Here is a 24838-nt window from a genome sequence, read left to right on the forward strand (position 1 = left end):
ACTAAACGATGCATTAGCGAAGGGCCCAGTTATACAGGATGAACTTCTCATACTTCTTCTTCGTTTTCGAAAACATCGAGTTGGACTAGTGGCAGATGTCGAAAAAATGTATCGGCAGATTTTGGTACATCCGGATGATAGAAAATATCAAAAAATATTTTGGAGATCCGATCCAAATAGGCCGATCGGTATTTATGAGTTACAAACAGTAACATATGGGCTCACTCCTTCCTCTTTTCTCGCCACCCGTACGTTACAACAGTTAGCAGAGGACGAAGAAAATTCCTTTCCATCAGCGGCAGGTGCAATCAAGAAAGATTTCTACGTCGATGATTTTATTAGCGGCGAATCTAGTGTAGAAAAGGCCATCACAATGAGAAGGGAAATGGAACAAGTTATGAAGAACGGAGGCTTTAAGCTTCGTAAATGGTGTTCTAATTTTTCTCAAGTACTAAGTCAAATACCTACCGAGGAGTTGGGAACTCGCCTCAGCGTTGATTTCAAGATTGAATCCGGAGAGCATGTCAAGACCCTAGGCATAACTTGGGAACCATCAACAGATAAATTCAAATTCAACTTTGTTTCGTCTAGTAACCATGCGTCTTGGACTAAACGCAAAATTCTCTCCGTCATTTCTCGTCTATTCGATCCTTTGGGAATGGCGGCTCCTGTCATCGTAAAAGCAAAAATATTCATGCAAGAGCTAGCATTGCTTCACGTAAAATGGGATGACTCCCTTCCAATGCAATTCGAATTTCGCTGGAACGAATTTTATGATCAACTACATCTTTTGAATGAACTGCAAGTAGATCGTTATGCTTTCATTGAGGAAGCTATCGCGACCCAGGTTCACGTATTTTCAGATGCATCAGAGAAGGCGTATGGGGCGTGTTTATACATCCGTAGTGAAAATCAATCCAAACAGGTTAAAGTTAGACTAATTGCAGCAAAATCACGGGTTGCTCCCCTCAAACGATTAACATTACCAAGACTAGAATTGTGTGCTTCTCTGGAAGCAGCGAAATTATACTCCAAAGTTATCAAGGCAATGGGAATGACAGGATCCAAATCTTATTTTTGGTGCGACTCAACAATCGTGCTACACTGGCTGCAATCTCCTCCTAATACTTGGAAAACCTTCGTAGGGAATCGCGTATCAGAGATTCAAACCCTTACTTTTGGGAATAGGTGGAATCATGTTTCCGGAAAAGAGAATCCCGCAGATTTGGTATCTAGGGGCATGGCGGTAGAGACGTTTTTACATAGCAATTTGTGGCAACAAGGGCCTGAATGGATTCGCAATGAAAAAGAAAGTTGGCCAATGAACTATCAAGTAAACAAAATTCCATCGGAAGAATTGGAAATTAGAGAGCCTAAGATCTCCTTGGCTGCTGTTACCGATACTAATGCTTTATTTAGCCGCTTTTCAAATCTGTTCACACTGCTGCGAACTGTTGCCTACTGCATTCGTTTCGTCGGAAATTGTCGCTATCCCAAAACCCGGATAACCGAAAATTTCATCTCGATAAAGGAACTAAAACGTTCTAAATTGACCCTTATCAGGTTGGTTCAGCGAGAGCAGTTCCACGATGACCTTAAGCTTTTGGAATCGAATCGGTTTGTCTCTCGCAAATCTACAATTCGACTATTAAAACCATTTTTGGATAATGATGGCATCATAAGGGTTGGAGGACGGCTGCACCATTCTGGAGAGTTATACGATGCAAAACACCCAGCTATTCTCCCTACATCCCATCCTTTCACCAAATTGATTATTCTTCATTATCATCAGCTCAGTACCCATGGTGGTCATCGGTTAACGTTGGCGCTAGTGAGACAAGAATTTTGGCCATTGCATGGGAAAAGAGCTGTCAAGTCAGTTCTGAGAAACTGCTATCGATGCTTCCGAGCAAACCCGGTTCCTGTTCGGCAACCTTTAGGGCAATTACCCGCTGCTCGAGTTCGGCCTAGTCGTCCTTTTACGATTACTGGTGTGGATTACTGTGGTCCCATATATCTTAAACCGCTCTACCGAAAAGCTGCTCCTGGAAAGGCATACATAGCGGTATTTGTCTGCTTTAGCACAAAAGCAGTGCATTTAGAACTGGCTACTGACCTAACAACTGCCTGTTTCCTGTTAGCACTTCGTCGATTCATAGGACATCATGGATTGCCCGCAGAAATTCACTCTGATAATGGGAAGAATTTTGCTGGAGCAAAACACGAATTATATGAACTGTATCATACGCTCAACAATCCTGTTAGTCGAAAACGCATAGCCACCGAATGCGCTACTCAAGGAGTTAAATGGGTCTTCATACCACCTAGAGCGCCGAATTTTGGTGGGTTATGGGAATCCGCGGTTCGCTGTGCAAAATCTGCAATTAAAAAAGAATTGGGACACCATCGATTGCATTTAGAAGACATGCAAACTCTTTTAGTTCAGATAGCGGCTGCCTTGAACTCTCGTCCTTTGACCCCGCTCACGGATGATCCTAATGATATAGATGTACTTACTCCGGCTCACTTCTTGATTGGAACGAGTATGAAGGCCTTACCAGAAGAGGATTTAAGCAACGTTAACCTGAACAGGCTCGATCACTACAAGCAAACTCAATATATTTTTCAACGATACTGGAATAGATGGCGTAAAGAATACTTATCGGAGTTGCAAGCATCAGAGCAGAATCGTACATCTACTATCATACGCCCTGGTTCAGTAGTAATTATGTGCGATGAGTACTCCCCTCCCGTTCAGTGGCACCTTGCTCGAGTTATTAACGTACATCCTGGTCCTGATGGAGTAACTCGAGTCGTTACTATACGGACAGCAACCGGAATTTATACCCGGCCTGTATCTAAAATATGTTTGCTACCAGATGACTACTGCACAAATACCTCTGAAATGCGTTCAATTTCGCATGCCCCGGAGGGAAGCAGTTAAAAAAAAATACACACTTATTCAACGCCTGCTCAAACAGGCTCACCAGGTGAGTCCCTGTCCAAGAACTCTATTTCATCGTTCATTGCTACCTGTATCTTTTTGTTGTTTCATGTCTGGAACGATATAAACTGTACCTTTGAGCACCACCATGGCAACATTCCTACATCGCAAGAAGTCACTTTTTGGAGATATCAATAAGTTGGAACAACTGAAATGAGCATCCAAACATCCCACAACAATGGTTAAAATGGATACCACCATACCTCCGTATTGTTTCTTTGCTCCTGCTTGGAAAGTCTTGTTAGATTAAAAAAATTTATGATAGGATTAAGTTAAGCTAAGATTTTGATTTGTTATTGTTTTGAAATGTGATTTCAAGGGGGGCGGCTATGATGAAATCTACAAATTTTCTTCAACTTGCATGCAAGCTACACATCTCTGATTGCTATAAAGGGCTGTTTGGTTGATAAGGCAAGAGTAATCATCCCAACCGATTCAACTCCTCCATCTTACCCGATTCGATCTACGGTAGCTCGAAAGCGGGAGTGTATCAGGAATCAGGAATCAGGAATCAGAACAAATTGGCTCAAATGGCACGTTCCCCTTGATATTTGGAGATTTGTGCCTTGCCATCAATTTGTTTTTAGCATCATTTTCCCGATATATAAGAGGGAAGGATTGAAAGGAAATGGTAAGGGTTGGACTAGGAGGATGGGAAAAATTGACGACACAAAAACACATAAAAGCAGAAGTAAATTCTGCACCCCTAAGGGATGCCGAACAATCTGCTGAGGATCACATTTAGTGGAAGCAGAAGTAAATTCTGAACCTCTACGAGGTCCCGAACAGTCCGCTGTTAATAAAACCTCCAACTCCCGAGAGGATTTGAAGATCTTACAAAAGCGACACCATTCTGCACTCCCGGAAGAAGGCAGAACGATTCGCAGTATGTACGAGCAGAAGTAAATTCGGCACCCCCTAAAAGATGCCAAACAATCTGCTAAACCCAATTTAAGGTAAATACAGAAGGGATTCATTCACTCCAGGAAGAACGATGAACCCTTCTGACTATAGCTCCTTACCACATTGGGTAAGAAACGAGAGAATATCCTTCAATTTTAGCTCCGCATACACAGACTCAACCATGTATGGAGAACCAAAAACCCGGATACGTAGCTGCGTCAATGCGGGACAGTTACATATCAGATGATATGAAGTACCATAATCGCATTCACACAAATCACACGAATAATACTCAGCACGTTGAATAGTAGCCATGTGATAATTGAGTTTGCAATGTCCAGTCAGAGCTCTGACCAGAATACTGCAATGATGCTTGGAGAAATGCAGTAGACACTTTGACATTTTCAGATTTAAATCTGGTAGAAATGCTTTTGCCTGAGCGCAAGTTTGCAAGCTGCGCCAGTAGCTGGCATGTTTGGATACAGCCCAAGAACGAATCTTGTGCTTTATCCAACTAGTTGAAAGTGGTAAAGCTGGTTCAGGACCAACGAAATCATTCGTTGCACCAGCTCTAGCCAACTCATCAGCCCATTCATTTCCAGTAATACCAGAATGGCCGGGTACCCATAAGAAGTAAACAGCATTTGAAATGCTGAGGTCTTCAATTTGAGTTCGACATGCGATCACTAGATTCGACCGTGAGTCATTCGAACTGAGTGCTTTTAAGGCTGCCTGACTGTCGGAACAAAAATAAATTCGCTTACCACAGATCCTCTGCTGAAGTGCCGATTGTACTCCACACAGAATCGCGTAGATTTCTGCTTGAAACACAGTACAGTATCTACCAAGTGAATGAGACTGCTCCAGCCTCATTTCACGACAGTAGACACCAGCACCAGCACGACCATTCAACAGAGAACCGTCCGTATAACAAACTATGTGTTCATCAAGTTGTCGTTCCAGACAACCAGACAACCATTCCTCACGAAAAGGATAGCTCACATTGAATGTTTTGAAAGGAAAACTGCATGTGAGAGTTAGGTCACTAGGAGCGAGTAAATACTCATCCCACGTAACCATTTGAGACCACAAGCGAGTGTGGCTGGTAGCATAATCTAATGGGTTACTGTTCCAAAGCCCTGTAACCTTAAGACGGTATGCACAAGATAATGCTTCTTGTTTTAGGAACACATGTAGTGGTTTAATGCACAGTAGCGCCTCTAGAGCAGCAGTAGGAGTTGTCGTGAATGCTCCTGTCATCGCCATTAGGACCATCCTTTGGAGATGATTTAGCTTTGACTGAACTGTCGCGACTTCTCCTTTCTGCCACCATACAAGACATCCATATGCTAAAATTGGTCTAACAATAGTTGTGTAGATCCAATTAATATATCTGGGTTTGAGTCCCCATGATTTTCCAAAAGCTCGTCTACATTGGCCGAAAGCCATGCAAGCTCTTTTAATTCTGAAGTCAATGTGAGCAGACCAATTCAGTTTTGAGTCAAGAATAACCCCGACGTATTTAACTTGTTCGACCACAGTGACCTCTGAACCAAAGAACTGCAACGGACGAGCTCCTGTGATTATCCTACGATGAGTGAAAAGCACCATTGATGTTTTGCCCGGATTTACAGATAATCCAACCTGACAACACCATTGTTCAACAGATCGCAGGGCTTGCTGCATTAAATCAAAGAGAGTGTTAATGCTTATACCGGTCATCAATATATGATAATCGTCGGCAAAACCATAAGTCGGAAATCCAAGGTTATTAAGTTTCCTTAACAAACCATCAGCGACAAGGTTCCATAAAAGTGGGGATAGTACACCACCTTGAGGACACCCACAGACACTTAGCTTTCTAATCTCTGCTTGCCGAAGCGATGAACAAAGAAGTCGATTGCTAAGCATTGCGTGTATCCAATTTGTGATACTTGAAGGTATGCCATGACCACGGGCTGCTTCCAGAATTGAATTGAAAGACACGTTATCAAAGGCACCTTCAATATCTAGGAAAACTCCCAAGCAAGATTGCTTTTGTGAGAAAGCTTTTTCAATGTTGTACACAACATCATGTAACAGGGTTGTAGTGGACTTTCCACGCTGGTAAGCATGTTGCATTCCATGTAGCGGATGCAGGCCCAAACTAACATCTCTGATATAGTGATCGACTATGCGTTCCACTGTTTTAAGAAGAAATGAGCTTAGACTGATAGGCCTGAAACTCTTCGCTTCCTCATAAGTGCCGCGGCCGCCTTTGGGAATAAATTTGACAATTATTTCCTGCCAGGCTCTTGGAATATATCCTGTCGCAAGACTAAAAGTAAGTATTTTCTTCAAAACATGTTTGAAATGTTCATACCCTTTCTGCAGTAACACTGGGAAAACTCCATCCTTTCCAGGAGACTTGTACGGAGCAAAACTCTCAACTGCCCATTTGACCGATTCAATCGTCACAACGCTTCGAGCAAGGGCCCAAGAATCGTAACTACCTGAAAAAGTCTCGGGAAGAGCTGTCGGTGATGGATCCATACATCCTGGAAAGTGAGTGTTAAAAAGATAGTGAAGTACATCACCTTCATCAGACAAGTGTTCACCATCTGAAGTTCTTAAGAAACTGACATTAAAGTCCTTAGACTTCGAAAGTAACTTATTTAATCTGCTAGCCTCGTTGAGACTAGAGACATTTGTGCAGAGGCTTTTCCAACCACTTCGCTCAGACGATCGAAGAGCATTTTTGTAAGCCCTTCGAGCCAACACGAATGCCTCCGACCCATTTCTGCGACGGTGGTTCCAAGCTCTTCTGCATAGTTTCCTTTGTCTAGCAAGTTCAGCATTCCACCAAGGAGTTCCTCTAGTAGCTCGCACAATACGAAGTGGACAAGCCTCTTCATATGCTGCAACTATGAGTGAGTTTGTCTCGTCGACAACATTTTCCAAATCAATTGGGGTTTCAATTGTTGGTTGGTACCCGTAAAATCTAGTCGCCAAGCCCTCTTCATAGAGGTCCCAGTTTGTAGATTTGGGATTACGATATGTGATAATATCAAATTTAACGTTTGAATGATCAAAGAATATGTACTTATGATCAGACAACGAAGGTTCGAGCTCATCGGAGACGAGCCAATTCACCAACTCATGCGCAATTCTATCAGAGCAGAGAGTTACGTCCAAAACCTCCTCTCTGCCAGATCTCGCAAAAGTTGGACGGTTTCCTGCATTGACTATGTGCAGGTTTGTACTGCTCACAAATTCCATCATATCAGAGCCTCTCGAATTTATATCTGTGCTGCCCCAAATGATATGGTGAGCATTTATGTCACTGCCGATTACAAGCGGTAAATCACTTTTGCAGCAGTATGATACAACCTTTTTGAAGTCATCGCTTGGCGAAGGTTGGTTATGCGGCAAATATGCCGAACAATAGACATATTTCCTGTCTATGCCATCAGTAGTCATACCAACTGTGACAGCACAAATATCCCGAGTTGTGAGCTCCGATATGAGAGAGACATCGAGAGCACTATTTGCAAGTATGCATGCTCGAGGCATTTCACGTGGATTAGTCATTCCGGTCTTGTTAAAGGCACCAAAGACTGGGTTTAACAATTTTCCAACGTAGAAGTTTCCCTTTTGGAAATATGGTTCTTGAACCAAAGCTAAAGAGTGTAAGTTAGGTAACACTGATTTAGCGCGTTCCCCCTAGTTAGTATGCAAGTGGTTAGAGAAGGCGGCAGTGGTGATTAATAAAGGAAGCTATATGTCTCACGGAAATAGAACCATTATAAGTAGACTAAAGAAGAGAGTTAAATAAAATAATTAATTATAACATTTTCGGGTTGTGCTAAAACCAAAAATAAAGTTAGCATAAATTATTCTGCAAAAAAAGGGAAAGAAATATTCAGTTCTTGCACAATCTCCCTCAACATCCTCTCGTTACATCCGTTTCGAAAATAACCATATGATGATCCACATTAATCGCACAAAACTTTTTTTTACGAAGTAAATTCCAAATAACGTAAACTTTTTTTACGAACCAAATCCCAAATAACGTAAACTTTTTTTACGAACCAAATCCAAAATAACGTAAACTTTCTTTACGAACCAAATCCCAAATAACGTAAACTTTTTTTACGAACTACCTCTTTTTACGAACCCCCGTTTAGTTCGAAAAATCGAAATTTTCATTTAGTTCATATATATTCAAGAAAAACTGTATAAATGTTAAAATGGTACTATTTATTTTAACAAATATTTTGTTCTATTTATTAGGTGTACAACTTAGCTTCCACCGTTTCTTTTCCAAAATTTAAAGCTTTATTGCGAAAAAGTTCTTACAGATGTATTATTCAAAGTATTGTCCTTCGCTCCCATCTTTCCGGAAAATTTCGGATCCCGGCTCGAAAAAAGGAGTCCTTTTTTGACGCTATCCATGAAGCAATCCATTTTTCCAACTCTTCGAAGGATTGAAAATGTTGATCTGCCAGGCCGTGTGCCATCGAACGGAATAGGTGGAAGTCAGAAGGGGCGACATCTGGGGAATACGGCGGGTGGGGCAAGACTTCCCATTTCAGCGTTTCCAGGTACTTTTTGACCACTTTTGCGACTTGAGGCCGAGCATTGTCCTGTTGGAGGATGACTTTATCATGTCGCTCTTGATACTGTGGCCGCTTTTCTTTTAGCGCGCGACTAAGGCGCATCAGTTGCGTTCGGTGGTGATCTCCTGTGATGGTTTCACCCGGTTTTAAGAGCTCGTAGTAAATTGTTATTCATCTTTGAAGGTTTTTTCTCTTCCACCATCATGTTTGTCTTTGACATCGAAATCACCTTTTTTAAAACGTTGAAACCACTCCCGAAACGATCTTTTACTCAGAGCAGCATCACCGTAAGTTTTTGAGAGCATTCAATGCGCTTCAGCTGCATTTTTTTCGAATTGTAACAGAAAAGTAAAACTTCCCGCAAATGGCGAGAATTGGGCACATAAACAGATATTTTCGAGGGTGAATAATACGAAAACAAGAACAACTGTCACTGAAACGGCGATGACAATTCGTTGGGCACTGTACACACTCACTTTAAAGGCATTATCATCTATGTATTTTAATCAGCCTCAGCCGGTATAGCCACCTATCGGAAAACGGCGGAAGCAAAGTCGTACACCTGATATTTCAATCGATTGCTTTCGATTACCATTTTATCTAATCACAATTTTTGAGAATCAATCGAATATTGAAACAGATGGCATGTGAATCGATAAAAACTGGTATCTTCTCTCTGCTAGGTGGATAAAGCAAGTCATTACAAACTTGTTATCGAAATAATAATAAAATGTTTTTAGTTTTTTTATGTTAACTTTCTGGTTAACAGCAGCAAAGTTTTTATCAGGAGCAATTTAAAGCTACGCTTAGTAACAGCACTGAGAATAGACATCCAACTAGAGATTCCAATATGTGTAAGCAGTTCACCGGTTATTTGGCAATGTGATCACCAAGTAGCAATTCGCCTATAGAGGCGCTTTGAGCAGTCCTGCAATCGCTTATGGGCTCTTGCGTTCGAGCTTGCATACAATGGTAATTCATGCGTTCTAAGTCGAGCGCAACGATAGTTTTCAACGTATTTTTACTTGCATGCGTTACACAGCTTTTTGAAAAAGTGTGTACCAGCTTGGATGTCTGTTCTCTGTGGTAACAGTATATATTTCATTTCGAGACACTAGAATGCACCGATCTGATCCGTTAAAACATTGAATAAATCATTATTTATTAATGTTATGTCGTATAGAACACGAGAAGGATTTCGCCATTGAGTAAGTCAACAACAGAATCTACAAGAACAAGGAAAGACAATCCTCGAATACTAGATTAGACTCTGCCAAGCTTTCAACCGAAGAAGCCCTCCAACGTGCGCTCATTCTCGGTTCGCTTCGAAATGCGAACTCACATAACGACCCGAGCGTTTTGCTTCTTCATTTTTCATCCAACCGGAAGCCTGAAATAAATTCAAACGACAAATTGGAGGAACCCCACTAACGGTAAAAACAACAACAACAACAAAAATAGTCAGCCGCCATCAGCCTTGCAAACCAGTAGCTTTCTTTTTGAAGAGACCCCTACCAAGATCTCACCAAACCACCCATAGAAGGACGCTGGTGGAGGCGGCGGTGGTGGACGTGTGGGTGACACTTAGTCTGGAAATATTTATGTGACCATTTCCCCCGTATGTGCTCACATGTGACAAGCCCAGGCCACTAGCCTCACTTCATCCGCGTGCCAACTACCTACCTATCTACACATAGCAGCAGCCCAACCGAACTGGTAGTGCCGGGTTCGTAATGTAGTTATGTGTCACCATTTTCGATCGTAAATTTCGGTCCACTTCCAGCGGAAAGGGTTTTCGGGTTCTCTCTTTTCCTCACATTTCGTTTCTCACTTTCTCTTACTTATAGCACGACAGCGAAGCGAAGGAGGTGAAGAAGTGTGACTGAAGTCGATTCATAATTTTCCCACAAAACTATTTTCACAACATGGCTGTTATTTCGCTTTCTTCGCGTTTTTTCTTGCGCTTTCACCGAGTTGCTGTCTCCGGTAGAGTCTACCTTCTGTTTGGTGTGTTTTTCTCTGTCGATAAACTGTGCGATTCGGTGGCTGTGTAGAGACGAGGTGGTAGTAGAATACGTGTGGATAGTCAAAGGTTAGGAACGAAAATCTATTTATATACATTCCACGAAGGGTTGTTTTTGGGATGCTATCCGTGGATGGGCGAATTTCGACAGGTGGTAGAACTACCGAGGTGGAAGGTGGAAGTTTCTGAAATCGAGTCTGAGCGTTGGGTGGAAATAATTGCATCATCGGCAGCAATGACGGCGACTTTTGCGGTTCCTGCTTGTATGACGACGACGACGAAGATAATTCGTGTTGGTATTGGTGCGGGCTCTGGCTGCTGTTGTTTGGTGGGTCGCGGCGAGCTATGGCGAGAAACTGTTTGAGTGCGAGTGAGTGAGCATTTCAAATGGTGCTTGAAAAGCTTGCATCATCATTGCGTTTGATTTGTGGAAATTGCTTGTCAAACGATTCTTTCCAGCAATATTCGAGTTGATTTATGGAACTGTCCAGGTTAGCAGATTTGAAAGTGTGAATCAGAGTGTTTTGCGGTATGGCGGAAGGAAATAAAAACGGATAATTTATTTGTCACAAAAATACACCACCACTTCAAGCAACCGTCTCGATTGCCGGTTCATTGCTACGCTTTACGCTAAATGGCGATACTGCGTAAAGAAACGGTTTTGGAAAAGCCACCGAAAGAATCAGAGACTTTCCACTAGCTTTATAATTTTAAAACGCAGCTTTGTTTGGCTTTTCCTATCAGAGACGACAATGTGGAGGGAGTAACTGACACGAAATTCGGTTAGCGATAGAAGCCGGAAAACAGTGCTATAATTGGTCACTCCCAGAAGTAGTGAAAATAATTAAGCTTAGAATTATAAACATATTCGCTTTCATGTGACCGTGATAGTTTTATATAAAATCCGTGAGAGAAGAGTGTGTGAGAAAATCCAATATAAGGTCGAATATTGAAGCCATACAGAATTGATTGGAGATTAATCTGGTAGTTTTGGGTTGTTCCTTCATTAAGGGGCAAGTAGGGTCTAACCCTTTTGAAAAACCATTTCATTTTTCTTAATACTTTCTTACAGTAAAACATTTCAAGAATAAGAATTTAGAGGATATTGGTTAGTACAAAAAGTACATAGTTTGTTTCGATTTCTTCGTGAAAAGAAATTCAAGAATTTTCATGCCCATCGGGACAAAACTGTGCAAGTTCTGGGTCTTAATCTTTTCTTATCTCATACTACGAAAAATCAAGAGCTCGGCGTACTGGCCCAAGAGTTCCACTTCGATTGACTCGCAAATTTGACAAAACATTCTTGGAATGTTTTATTATAACAAAATACAAAGATAAAATATGATTTTCGAACGCGATAGACCTTACCTGCCCCCTAGAAACATAAAATGATTTTGAAGACCATAAACTTTAAACGCGTTTTACTCGAAAGCACATTTTTTTTCATCGTCATTTAAAAAATTGTTACTTTAGGGAGGGTTTACAACTACAAAACGGAGAATTTTTTCGCGGAAAATCGCAGTTCAACCTTCAAACGACCACCCAAAAATCAAATTAAAATATATCATGTAAAAACCTATTCTTGATCCACCTAGTGGTGTAATAATGCCTTTCTCCTTCATTGATGCAGTCTCGTTATTTTTTTTTTCTTTTTATTGAGATAATTGCTGACACTAATTTGGACTCATTTTTGGCATCAATTAGTTCACATTGATTCGGGTAGTTCACAAAAACATTCTTCAGCGCTTACGTCACATATTCTGAAACATTTCTGAGACCTAGCATATCAGCAATGATACATTTGAACGTCATAATAGGTCTCTATATGAAATAATTATACGGATAGAAAGAAAACAGATTTTGTCGTTTACGTTACTTTATCGATTATATCTCCGAAATTTTAGCCATATGATCTTCGAAATCGATCCACAGTCCAATTATAGTCTATAACGAGCTTAAAATTATTGATATCGGTTAATCCATATCCAAGAAAATTGAGCGGTAATTAGTTTTGACGTTTAGATCTTCTATGCAATTATACCACTGCAACCGTAAGTGACAGCCATTTGAACTTCAAACTGTTTAATAAACAAGTAGTAGTTCATTTAGGGGTTAGCCAAATTTTGTGCTAGGGCACATAACCGTTTTTATTATTTTTACGTTTCGTCTTTGACTCATCAGTACAGAGTAGTTCAAATTTACGTCTGCTTAGCGGTTCAAATTGAACTGCCGAGTTTAGCACTAAGCAGTTCAATTTGAACTGCTCTGCACTGATGAGTCAAAGACGAAACGGAAAAACAATAAAAACGGTTATGTGCCCTAGCACAAAATTTGGCTAACCCCTAAATGACCAAACCTGCATCGGCCAGAAATAGTCGAAAACACGTTTTCGTTCGGCACGTTAGAAAAGACATTGCACTTCGTTGCAAAACAAAAAGTGTTCTGTGAGTAGCAGAAACTTTACGACTGCTTAGCGGTTCAAATTGAACTGCCGAGTTTAGCACAAAGCAGTTCAATTTGAACTTCTCTGCACTGATGAGTCAAAGACGAAACGTAAAAATAATAAGTAGTAGTTTCCAAACGATCCTAAGTCTGTTGAAATCGTTTCAGGCATCTTCGAGAAAATTGAGCACAAAGAAAACAACGCGTTTTGTCGGTTACGTCCCTTATAATATTACACTTCCGGTCACGGCCATTTGATCTTCGAATTTGATAAATGACTTAATAGTAGCTTTCGAGCCAAAATTTGTTGAAATTCTTCAGCTATCTTTGAGAAAACTAAGCGGAAAAAATAACACATTTTGCCGGTTACGTCACTTATACTATTATACTTATTAATGAGCGCAAAAACAACGCGTTTTGTTGGTTACATCACTTTTACCATTATATCTTTGGAACCAGAGATCAATGCCACTTGATCGATGGCTCAATAGTAGCTTTCAAACAAGCCTAAATTTGTTTGTTGAGTTTGTTGTGATCTCCGTCCGAAGTGACTGCCATTTGATCTTCTAAGTAACTTAATGGCTCATTAGTCACTTTCAAACGAGCCTAGGTTTGTTGAAATCGGTTCAGGTATCTTAGAGAAAATTGAGTGCGAAAAAAATTCGTTGAAAGGTGTTCACTTATACCTACACACACATATACACACACAGACGATTCCGATCTCGCTTCGGGGCTCCGTTCGAAAGTCGGTTTCTCTAGCAATTCTATTATCTTTCTATAGAGAAAGGTAAAAATGTACACCTTAAACTTCATTCGATGTTTTCATCTTTTGAAGAGTTTAGAACAACCGAACTGCAGAACATTCTCATTCTACTGACAGATCAGCACAAATAAAAATTTTTTGACAGCGGTACCTTATGAGATGGAATCTTATTTTAACTAAAAAAACGTGCTTAATCCACCTAGCAGTGAGATGATACCTTTTTTATCAATCCGCATGTGTTTTTTGCATGAATATTCTTCGGTGTTTCAGTTTTCATGACATTATTCTAATGGCAATTTGAAATTTTAATCACTCATTACTCTGTAATGTCGAAACTGCAAATCGCATCGAATTTTAATCTAAAAGTGTTACAATCGTTTGAACATTCCATGATATGTCGAAGTAATTTCCACTTTAAAGTTTAGGGTAATTTAAGGTACTTCCAGAGCCGGTATTCAAAGCGATAAATTAAAAATTCATCATCCTACAATTTCAGAATCGGAAGTCAGAATTGGATAAAATTGGATTTATTTTAATTTGAACTTTTGTTTCTGAAATTCGATTTGGCTTTTTTATAGAAAACGATTGAGCTTTGAGAAACGATTCGATACTGGAACCGTAATTCAAAATTCGGTGTAGCCGAAGTCAGACAAATTCACCTGAGTAGCTGTATAGTTTACATTTGTTTCAAAATGTTTGAAAATCAATGTTTGAAAATCAATGTAGAAATCGTAGTGCGAATTAAATTTTTGGGTGCCTTCCGAAACGAAAACTGAATACAACCAAAAATGAAATAAGTTGATTTGATTATCGACTATCCAAATCTGCTAACCCGATAAACCTGATTAATTTATGTGAAATAGACATTTTTATACTAATCACCCTGTATCTCCGAAACCGGAAGTTGGATCTGAATCTTAAAACTTTTCATTCGAATCTTAGATGATTCTTAGATTTCATTTGGATCTTAGATCGGTTCAGCCATCTAATCCATCTGAATTTTAATTTCTTTTCACATATCATCCTGTAGTTCCGGAACCAGAGGTCGGAACCAAACATAATTCAGGAAGGAACCTTGTTTGGGAGCATACGACTTTTCATATTTTTTTTGTAACAATTTTTATTCAGGCCAATTTGCGTATCTTTACGTGGCCGATTTACCCATGTTTTTGTTACATAATATATTTTTTTATTGTTGGATCTCGTTGTCACCCTTCTTCTAGGGGGAGAGGAGCTTCCATTTCCTTCTTGCGAAGATTGGAAGTCATTTTGTCCGTTGCTCATATCATCCATTGCTACATCGTTGGAGTTGTGAGTGGTTTCCGTTTCCTTGTTTTCATTGTTGATCGAAGTCTTGGGTTCATTTGCAGTTGCTGTAGATGCGCTTTGTACATTGATTGCAGTTGATAGTTGGTTAGATGGTGAAGCTGTTTTTGAAACAGGAGCACTGCATTCACTGGTTTCCGTTGTTGAGCGGTTGTCCTTGTTCTTGTATGTTTTGTTTGTTTTCGCAGTTTCAGTGCAAGGTTTGCCGTAGTGTGCAGGTTGTTCACAAAACTGACATGTAACCAATAGATTTTCATTCGTAATCAACGTTTTACACGGATGTATCCCGTCTTGATCACAAATGATGTAAGATGGAATTGCTTTACGTAGTTGCGTACGTACCGCACGCACGCCATTCCGAATACCCGGGAAAAAATTCCGCCATACTTCCCTTTCGACGGAAAGAACTTCACCGTACTGCGACATACTTTCCCGAACATACCCATCGCTGGTCTGCGGGGGAAGGTCATGCACGCGTACTTCTATGGCATTGTCCACCATGTACACAGGGATTTTATGTTTGACATTGTCATGATCAATACTGTGCACCCCGTTATTAACCGAAGCAAATGCAATTGCATCTTTTTCACGTTTGAATATAATGTACACACAGTTAGACGCCTTGTTGAATTGAATCTCACTTACATCATTAACGTTTAGATGCATTCGTTCCTTAAGCAAGATTTTTATTTCGGTTGCTGCTGGTCTAACTTTGCAGCGCTTGAAATCAATACAAATTGAATTTGGCCTTGTAGGCCAAGTTTCAGGCTTTGTTAAATCGTATTTGCCCTTTTCGTACACTCTATTGTTCACTGCACTCTATTGTCTTTGTTTCTGTCGTCGCGACCGTAAGAAATTTTCGACTGTGTCGGATGCGATGCGAGCACGAACTGACTTTTCATATGAATCTTAGTTTGTAGAAAACGAAAAAAATTGAGTGAAATTATTTGTCACACACGCATTTGCTGATTCCGACGAACTGATTCGAATAGTATATGGGTGTTATGTTCTTCTAGCATTTATTGCTGTACGTAGTTTAAAACAATATATTTATGGAATTGCTTTCAACTCGAAAATGCTGCCACAATCTGGTTCACATATGGCATATTCGAACGATTATGTTGCCAAAAACGAACCGTGCTAAAATCGGTCCAAGGCAAAATATCATGCTGTACACAGTCTTTTAGGTACTTAGAAACAAATGTATGAAACAGTATAAAAAATCGTGTTTTATGTGGCTACCAAGCATTCCTTTGCCAACCGTGCTCAAAACTTCTACTGCTGGAATAGGGGAAAAAGTCGCTTACACAAAAATTTCTATATCTCCGTTAAAAATGAACGGATTTTAACAATCTGAGGCTTGTTGGATGGGTATTACCTTGCGGAATCTAAGTCTGAAAGTATATTCTGTTTTCAAGGTCAATAGTGACAAATACTGTAAAAAACTGATTTAAGTAAACATCTGATCTTAAAACCATTCAATAGCGTTCAGGGTGACGGAAAGACCTTTCATTTGCGACTAGTTTGATCAAGCCAGTTGCCGTATGTTCGAGCCCCGACCTGGAAGGGTTCTTAGTGTCAGTAGGATCCATAGTACTAGCCATGCAATGATTCTGTACACTAAGAATCGGCTGCGAAGTCTGTTGAAACATAAAGGCCAAATTCCGCGAAAGGAATGTAATGCCAAGACTTTGCTTTTAATGTGGAACACATTTTTGTTTTCTATATAGGCGTGCAAACTAGAAACTCAATAAAAATACTCGTAGAAATGTGGTCAGATTTTGAACAATTACAGCTCAGTAAATTTTATATAAATTATTAATATTATGTCACCATTTGATTGGAAATATTTCTACGTATTGATTTGAATGTTCATAGGCATGTATTATTAATTGTGTATCATTGAAATGTTGATTATTAGCTAGCAGTGTCCTATTTTGTCTGGAAAAAATCTCCGCATACTGGATTTCCCTGCCATATTCGACGGTTTTGAAGAAGTAAGCGATATATCAAAGGGAAAGCTTTGCTCTGATTGGTCAATCGATGCTAAAGCGCAGCTGCTGGAAGCACGCGAATCTATAAATATAAGCAAAATTATAGCTAACGTTTCAGTCCAATGAGTAGCATGCTTAGGGTAGGCCCAGTGAAATTTGTAGACCCGCATAAGTCCGATCATCGGTCCGATTATCGGACCGATTGAGCACGATATAGGGCCGATCGTAGCGCGCTTCGATCGGCCCGTCATCGGACAATTCTGCACCATTTGCATCAACCGCGCTGACCTAAAAAAGCTTTATGTTTACATTATGTATCGCTAGAGAAACAGAGCGAAGGAATATCAAACAAGACATTTTCGAGCCGACGTCTTCCCGATAGGGTGAGAAAGATTGTTAAACATTTGTATCGATCATAGAGGCTTTAACCTTTAGGTCATTCGCCTCTCAGGGCCAGAAAAACTCTGACCCTATGTTCGAGGTTGGAAATCCAACCCCGATATATCTCATCACCTGAGTAATCAGACATCCGCTCTCTGCTTTGGTATATCTTCACTCTGTTGTTCTACCGATACACTATGCAAGCTCGAAACGCAATCAAAAGCTTTCTTGCACGATGCGTCCGATGTTCGGATTTACTGGGGGTTGTTGCAAGACAGCAAGACAAAAAGTGCCATAAAACGATTTGAAGCTTTAATTGGTATGCTCTGATCTTGTGTCATGCAAGTTGACAACTACCCCAGGGTAAATTTGGAGTGCATAAGATTAATTTTCAATTTATATAAGATCAACTCGATTGATAATAAGAAAATTGCTTCAACCGAAATCGCAGAATGGTTGCAATGGTAGAGAAACGCTATAAAAATAACTGCTTGCATACAAAACTTGAACACAAGTTTGGTGAAGAGAAGCTTAAATATCGATATCCGTATCGCAAGCTTAAATATCGATATCCATATCTCGTACAAACATATAATTGCATACATTTGGGCTATTGGTTCAATTGTATCGGCTACAAAACAAATGCAAATCAAGACAAATAAAGTCTATACTCTGGGTTCGCGTGTTCGGTTTTGGTTCCTAATAAAGTTCAATCTAAGCAGACTCTCATGCATTTGCGAATGCAAAAGTGTGACGATTGATTGAACTGTTTGATTGTAGATCATTAGAAATTTTGGTTGCCTTGTTCCACATCAATGGCTCGAACAACCCCATGGGGCTGATCCTTGTAGTTTTTTTTTATCAAAATCGGTCCAGTCATCTCTGAGATCTCGACCTCTTAGTTGACAACACACATACACACACACACGAACATTTGCTCAGTTCGTCGAGCTGAATCGATTGGTATATGACACTCGGTCCTCCGGGCCTCGGCAAATTTTCCTATAGTTTGAGCGAATTCTACACCTATTTTTTATATTTATAAAAAAAGGTAAAAATCAGTTACCGAGGTTTGAACAGTTGAGATCGATAATCAAATTTAAGCATATAGGAGTCCAGAAAGACATCTACTACAACTATATTACATAAGTCAAAATATAGGTCAAAATATAGTTGTAGTAGAAAGACATCTACTACAACTATATTTTGACTTCGGATAATTTTTCGCTGAGATACAGTGGACACCTCAAATCATGATTTCTAAAACAAGTGCTGGAAAATACTTCTTCACCGATTTATTTCTCTCAATATTTTTTACCACGAAAAAAATACAAAGTGTTTTTCGAATAATGCTTCAATTATGCAGAACATTTCTATTTATTTGTTTTAACGATAGCGCTAAAAATTCGCAAAAATAGAGTATTTTTCATTCGTTAGACTCTACACACCCCTATCGCCCACTCGGACTCTAATTCGTTCAATTTGTCTATTGTTTTCATTGACATGAGGCGCGGTGCATTGTTTGGGTTAAGAACAATTTTTCTTCTTCATATGAAGGCGTTTATTTTTCGATTTCGCACTTCAATCTCATCAATAACTCAATGTAATAATCACGTTTGATGATTAAATTCCTTTTCAAGGTAGTCGATTTTAATTATACCTCGAGCATCTAAAAACTTACGCCATGATTGTTCCAGCTACCTGTTACGTCTGAAAGCCGGACACCGGAGAAAAAAGGTGGTTCCATGATTCGTCCACTGTTTCATACCAACGCAAGAAATCCTTTTCATTGTGAATAAACAGTGCCGAATAACGGATCGTTGATGCGTTGTTGCTTTTGTTCATTTGTGAACGTACGAGTCACCTATTTGAAAAAAAACCTTTTTCATGCCTAAATTTTCGCGTGAGATTGTAAAAGCACTTCCAGTTGATGAGCTAATCATCTCAGCACATCTAGTCTCATCTCCATCTTGCAATTCGCTATCATTATTTTCGCTTGCCGTAACGTGCGGTACTGTTAAGGTCGAAATCTCTCTCTTTGAATTTTTGCAACCGCTTTTTACTTATTTGAAACTTCCGCAAGTGCACGGAAGTTGGTACAATAAGAAGAGCAGCGCAGCGAGCAAGGTGGATCGATCAAGTGGAGGATGATCTCAGAAGCGTCCGCGCCTTGAGTGGCTGGCGACGAGCAGCCATGGACCGAGTTATGTGGAGACGTATTCTTGATACAGCAAAGGACACCCCAGGCCTATAGTTCTTAGGTAAGGTAAGGTAAACAAGTGCACGGAGGCACTCGGACTTATTTTGCGCTTGATTGAACATGAAAAGCATTCATTTAGGAATTTATGGCATCCATAAATCCAGTCCAGTTTGTCTAATGTGAACGTAACTACTCTAATATTTATACGTTTCGTTTTCGATTCATCAATGCATTGGCAGTTTATATAGAACTGCTTATGCCACCTTGCATCTCAACATAATCCGCTAAGCTATTGACAATAAACTTGTTATTATCATTCCTGACATACCGAACGAAAAAAATATATGACGATTAAATTGTATTGCATTTGTACTTTCACTGAACGGTGAATTGTCGATCTGTTAGCAGATCCGAAAAGCCTCTGTAAATGTAAATGTTGAAGGCCTGTGTAAATGCAAATGTTTAAAAATACTGTTCCTTTGTATGATTGTACGATTCTCTCATTACGAACCCAAACACTTTATGTTTTACGCTCCAATAAGAATTATTTCTGACAGTCGATTAAAATTCCCATAGATCCTCTCCTTTTGGGAAGATATAATTTATAGTGTAGCGATAAATAAATCCCTCTACTTCGTATAAGTATCTCAGAAGTGATTCGTTGCCAGAATTGACACATCGCGACCAACTGTTTTGTATGAAACAGTCCCATTCCATCGTCAGAACGCAGTCGTCCCACGCCCCTGGTACGAAATTCACTCCGGACCATAAACGAACTTTTATGTGTGGGAAAACGGCAAAAGAGTTGAATCATTGCAACCCACACTGTTCCCATTCTGCTTCGGCTTGCCCTCCCGCACTGTGTCACCACAGAATGGCGCAAGTGAAAAATCATACTACTGATTTCATTTTGCTCCTCCCGCAACTGTAATCAAAATCCTCTTCCAAGGACTTGAAGTTCTTCTTTTCAACCAGTAACTTATCTTTGCAGCCGCACGTCTTCGGAGCTGGATGCGCGTGGGCTTGGCCGTTACTGGTGGCTGGGGTGGCAGGGATGGAACCTTTTGGATCAATGAATATCTTTTACGATGCTCAACTCCCTATCCGGTCCATCGCTCAAGAATGGAAAACGCGTAATTTTAGTTCCAAGAGCTAAGGCGACTGATACAACCCAATTCAGTTCGGCGGAAGCAAGTGCCAAAGCAGAGCGGGTTCGAAGCTCTGTCTCACTTTTCTCACGGTTTCATGGGTTTTCCACTGGTGACGAAGGCGATGCGAATGGGTGGGTGGGAGAAAAACAAATCGAATGATACAACCACCCAATTTGTCTGGACCATGTGGCGCCTTTTCGGTTCGGTTTTCTGGCTGCTCCACTGGCTGCTGTCGCTGCTACTACTGTAGCTTCACTCCTTCGCCTAGGGCTTCGGATCCCTGAGCGCTGGAGTGTTTCTCCTATGATACGAGTGTAACCAAAAACAGCATGTTTTTCTAGCGTTTCAGCAGGGATGATGTGCGGAAAATGACACAGATATCAACACGATTACGTATGTGTGTTTTCTTCTCGCCGGCCCTTCGTACGATCCTTCATCAAAGGTAACTTTGTAACCGGTGATAAGGATTGGATTTATCCCGAAAAGAGATGGGAAAGGACGGAGCTTCGATCGTTACTTTTCGGTCTGTTTTGCTATACCTGACTGATCTGAGATAAACATTGTATACAGAGTTCAATCTACAGAGCCGACTGTAGACTATCGAAAAATTATAGAAAGACTATCAACGAATCCAGTTGACACTTTGTTAAGTAGATCGATTATCCTTTAAAATAATGACACCTGAAAGGTGAGTTATCTAGAGAACTGAGCTCGTTTTGATTGGCAAGACTTGACGATGAATGACCAATCTGATTCCAACTGCATCGGGCGTATGGAGGAAAAGCTCCGAAATTAAACTCTTACATAGACCGATTTTCACAAACTTAGAAGTTTATGTCGTGTAATCAGTGTCACTATTGAATTTTATCTGAAATTTCGTTGTTGTTAGTGTTTAGCAATACATCCGCATGGGAACTGGTATCGATTACCTATAGAAGAATGTTCTAGTATTTTTTACCTTTCTCCGAGATGATCGAGATAAATCGAGTTTCTCAAACTAACTTAGATTCAAATAAAGGTCTTGTGGTATGATAGATATTCACATGAATGTGTTATGTGAATATTTCCCACCCTACTTTTCACGTAGGTTTTAAAGGACTGGCAATTAAAAGGTACTTAATGAACAATCCAGTAAGAGTTGCGTGATTCATTGATAAAATCTTGTGCAGTGTTCGTATCACATTTACTAACATATATTTTTAAAAGAACCCACTTACAATCAGTTATTTATCCATAATTTATTTCGAGTTATTTTGTAATGAATATTTTGTTTGGAATAATTGCAGAGAATAAAAAATCCCATATTTGTGTTGAAGGTAGTGCATATGATTGTACTTTTTACCTTTTTTGTGCCTATGATAAAACCTTGAACCGGAGCGAAATATGCAACTTTATGCAGCAAAGCGTATAAGAAAATATATTCCTAATTCAATATATTTTCCAATGAGAATATCTTGAGTACTATTCGGGTGACTCATTTTCACTATGGCCATGCTGAAACCATGAATGGTTGAGAAACGGAGGACGCTATTTCTGTAATTCACTTCTGCAGTGAGTGTCGCACGATCAACATCTCGTCTTAAAAATCGTGTTGCTTCGCGATAACTCAATTTATTTACACGTTTAAACATGGAATCTCTTCGTAAAAGTGTGTACTTTTACAATACTTTATCATATTTTGTTTAGAAAACTTTTTTCCATTTTGCCCATTCTCATATAGAAAGGTTATGCAATCACTGTGAAAACCGACTTTTGAACCGAGGCCCGATTTTCACAAACTTGGATTCAAATGAAAGGTCTTGAGGTCCCATACAAAGTTCCTGAGTTTCATATGAATCCGACTTCCGGTTCCGGAATTACAGGGTGATATGCACCAAAAATAGTCACACACGTTTCTCAAAGATGGCGGAGCCGATTTTCACAAACTTAGATTTAAATGAAAGGTCTTATAGTCTTATACAATTTTCCTGAGTTTTATTTGGATCCCATTTCCGTTTCCGGAATTACAAGGAAATATGTGAAAATTTATGAAAATATATGCAATCAATTTTCTCGGAAATTTATTGACCAATTTTCACATACTAAGAAGTAAATAAAAGGTCTTGAAATTCTTTAAAAAGTCCCCGAAAAGTTGATCCAGATCCGACTTCCGGTTCCGGTATTACAGTGCGATTGGTGAAAATTTTCAATTTCATGAGTATTTTTTCACAAGCCATGGCGAAACGACGTGCACATTTTTATAAAACTTTCTGCTAAATTAATCTATTGATCTAGTTGACGGATCTTATCAGTTAGTGATTATATCAAACTACTTTGGGACTACTAGTCCCCGGTTTCCGCTTCCGAAAGCACCGGTAATAGTGAAGAAAATCTCCAAAAACGAAACTCTCGTCAATTTCTCAGCTGATGACGATGATGAGGACGACGAGTGTCAAAACATTCAAATTCAAAATGATGATGCAGGAGAACGGGAATAGCGTTATGAGTAAGTCGATGCCTTTCACGCTGTCCACCTGGGTTCGATTCCCAACCCCGCACATAGGGTCAGAAAACTTTTCTGGTCCGAAGAGGTGAATGACAACAATGTTAAAACCTCTATAATGACGATGCAACACTGGTACTGGTACGCGACGGTACGTGCGGCTTTGCTCCATTCACAGCGTGCTTTGTTCAATTTCGTATAGCGTGTAGGGTTGCCACATTAAAATTTATTTTCAGGTGAAAAATATGTAAATTTCTTATCCTTTTATTCAATTTGTACCTACTTGTTAGTGTTATTACAAGATCATTATAAAGATGCTTTTCAATAAAAGTGCACTTACTGCCTTTCTCATAAAGAAAGTTTATACAATCACTTGAACAATTGATCAGTGGAAATTGACCCGAAGGGCTAAGTGTTCTATATAATTTGACACAGTTCATCGAGCTGAGCAATGTATGTGGGTGTGTGGGTATGTGTCAAATAATGTCACTCATAAAAAAAAATCTCGTAATTCTGTAGGTTGCTATTGAATTTCACACCGTCATTTAGAGCGACGGAGGGTAAAATTCTTCTAGATTTGGCTTAAAACTAATTCAATTTGTAGGCTATATTAGTTTCTTACTAAACGAACCGACTTTCGTTATACTGGTTCCAGAAGTACCAGAAGTAGTATTCAAAAAGTTCAAAACGAGACTCATTCAATTTTCACAGAGATGATTTGATCGATTTCCACAAACATGCTCAAATAAAAGTTCCTACAGTCTTATAGGTTGCTGTTTAATTTCATCCGGGTTCGATTTCCGGTTCCAGAACTATAGGGTAAAGTGTGTTTAATCATTTAGTGCGGCGATGCAAAATAAAGAAAAAATCTTATCAACTTGACACAACTGTTTACAATTTGAAAAGGTTATGTTAGTTTATACCCAAAGAAAGTTTCTTATTTTATCAAAGATTGATAAAAATAATTTCTTCACAAAATCTTCTGGTGATATTTCTGAAAATATTAGTAATATGAGAAAGGCATCATTACACCACTAAGTGGAATAAAAAAGGTTTTTAAATATGTGTTAAACTTTTGATAATTAATATTGTTACTTGTCAAAAATGCACATGCAAGCATGAGCTTGTTTATGCGTGTTTACGCGCATATAAAAAATCCTGTGACTTTACATCTTATTAGATGCACATAAATGGAGCGTCATAGTTCACGCAAATTTATGTGGAAGAACATTTAATACTGTGTCTAAAATTCTATGACTTGCACCCATTGAAATAAAAAAAAATGGAAACTGATAGCGACCGCCGCGACTAAAACCGAGAATCATTGGATCACAAAGTACGTCTGTGATTCGACTGAGCCACAGAAGCACACAACTGCTTGGCTGGTAAAAGATGCATTTAAATTTATACAGTCGCACCTGCAGGACGTTGAAACCTGTAAAAATCATGCTAACCAGTAAAATTCATGCTAATCTTACATTAGGTCATTAAAAATAGGAAATTTTCCGTCTTTTAATGAATTGGATCTTTATGAATTACATCGTATGAGGGATTAAGTCACCTGTAAAATT

At 39.5% G+C, this 24838-nt stretch overlaps 1 protein-coding gene and 1 long non-coding RNA gene across 2 annotated transcripts in view; both read right to left on the reverse strand.

Moving 5' to 3' along the window:
* The window catches only part of LOC131435630 (uncharacterized), a 180405-nt gene that overhangs the window by 50838 nt on the left and 104729 nt on the right, over nt 1-24838 (reverse strand). The gene's annotated exons all lie outside the window — the stretch shown is intronic.
* Nucleotides 594-3652, reverse strand: LOC131435632 (uncharacterized). Its single transcript, XR_009230519.1, has 3 exons — nt 2660-3652; nt 2117-2601; nt 594-2045 (listed from the first exon to the last, which is right to left on the reverse strand). It is a non-coding gene; the product is annotated as an uncharacterized LOC131435632 (long non-coding RNA).

Source organism: Malaya genurostris, chromosome 3, assembly GCF_030247185.1.
Source record: "Malaya genurostris strain Urasoe2022 chromosome 3, Malgen_1.1, whole genome shotgun sequence".
In the NCBI taxonomy this organism is placed as follows: Eukaryota; Metazoa; Arthropoda; class Insecta; order Diptera; family Culicidae; genus Malaya; species Malaya genurostris.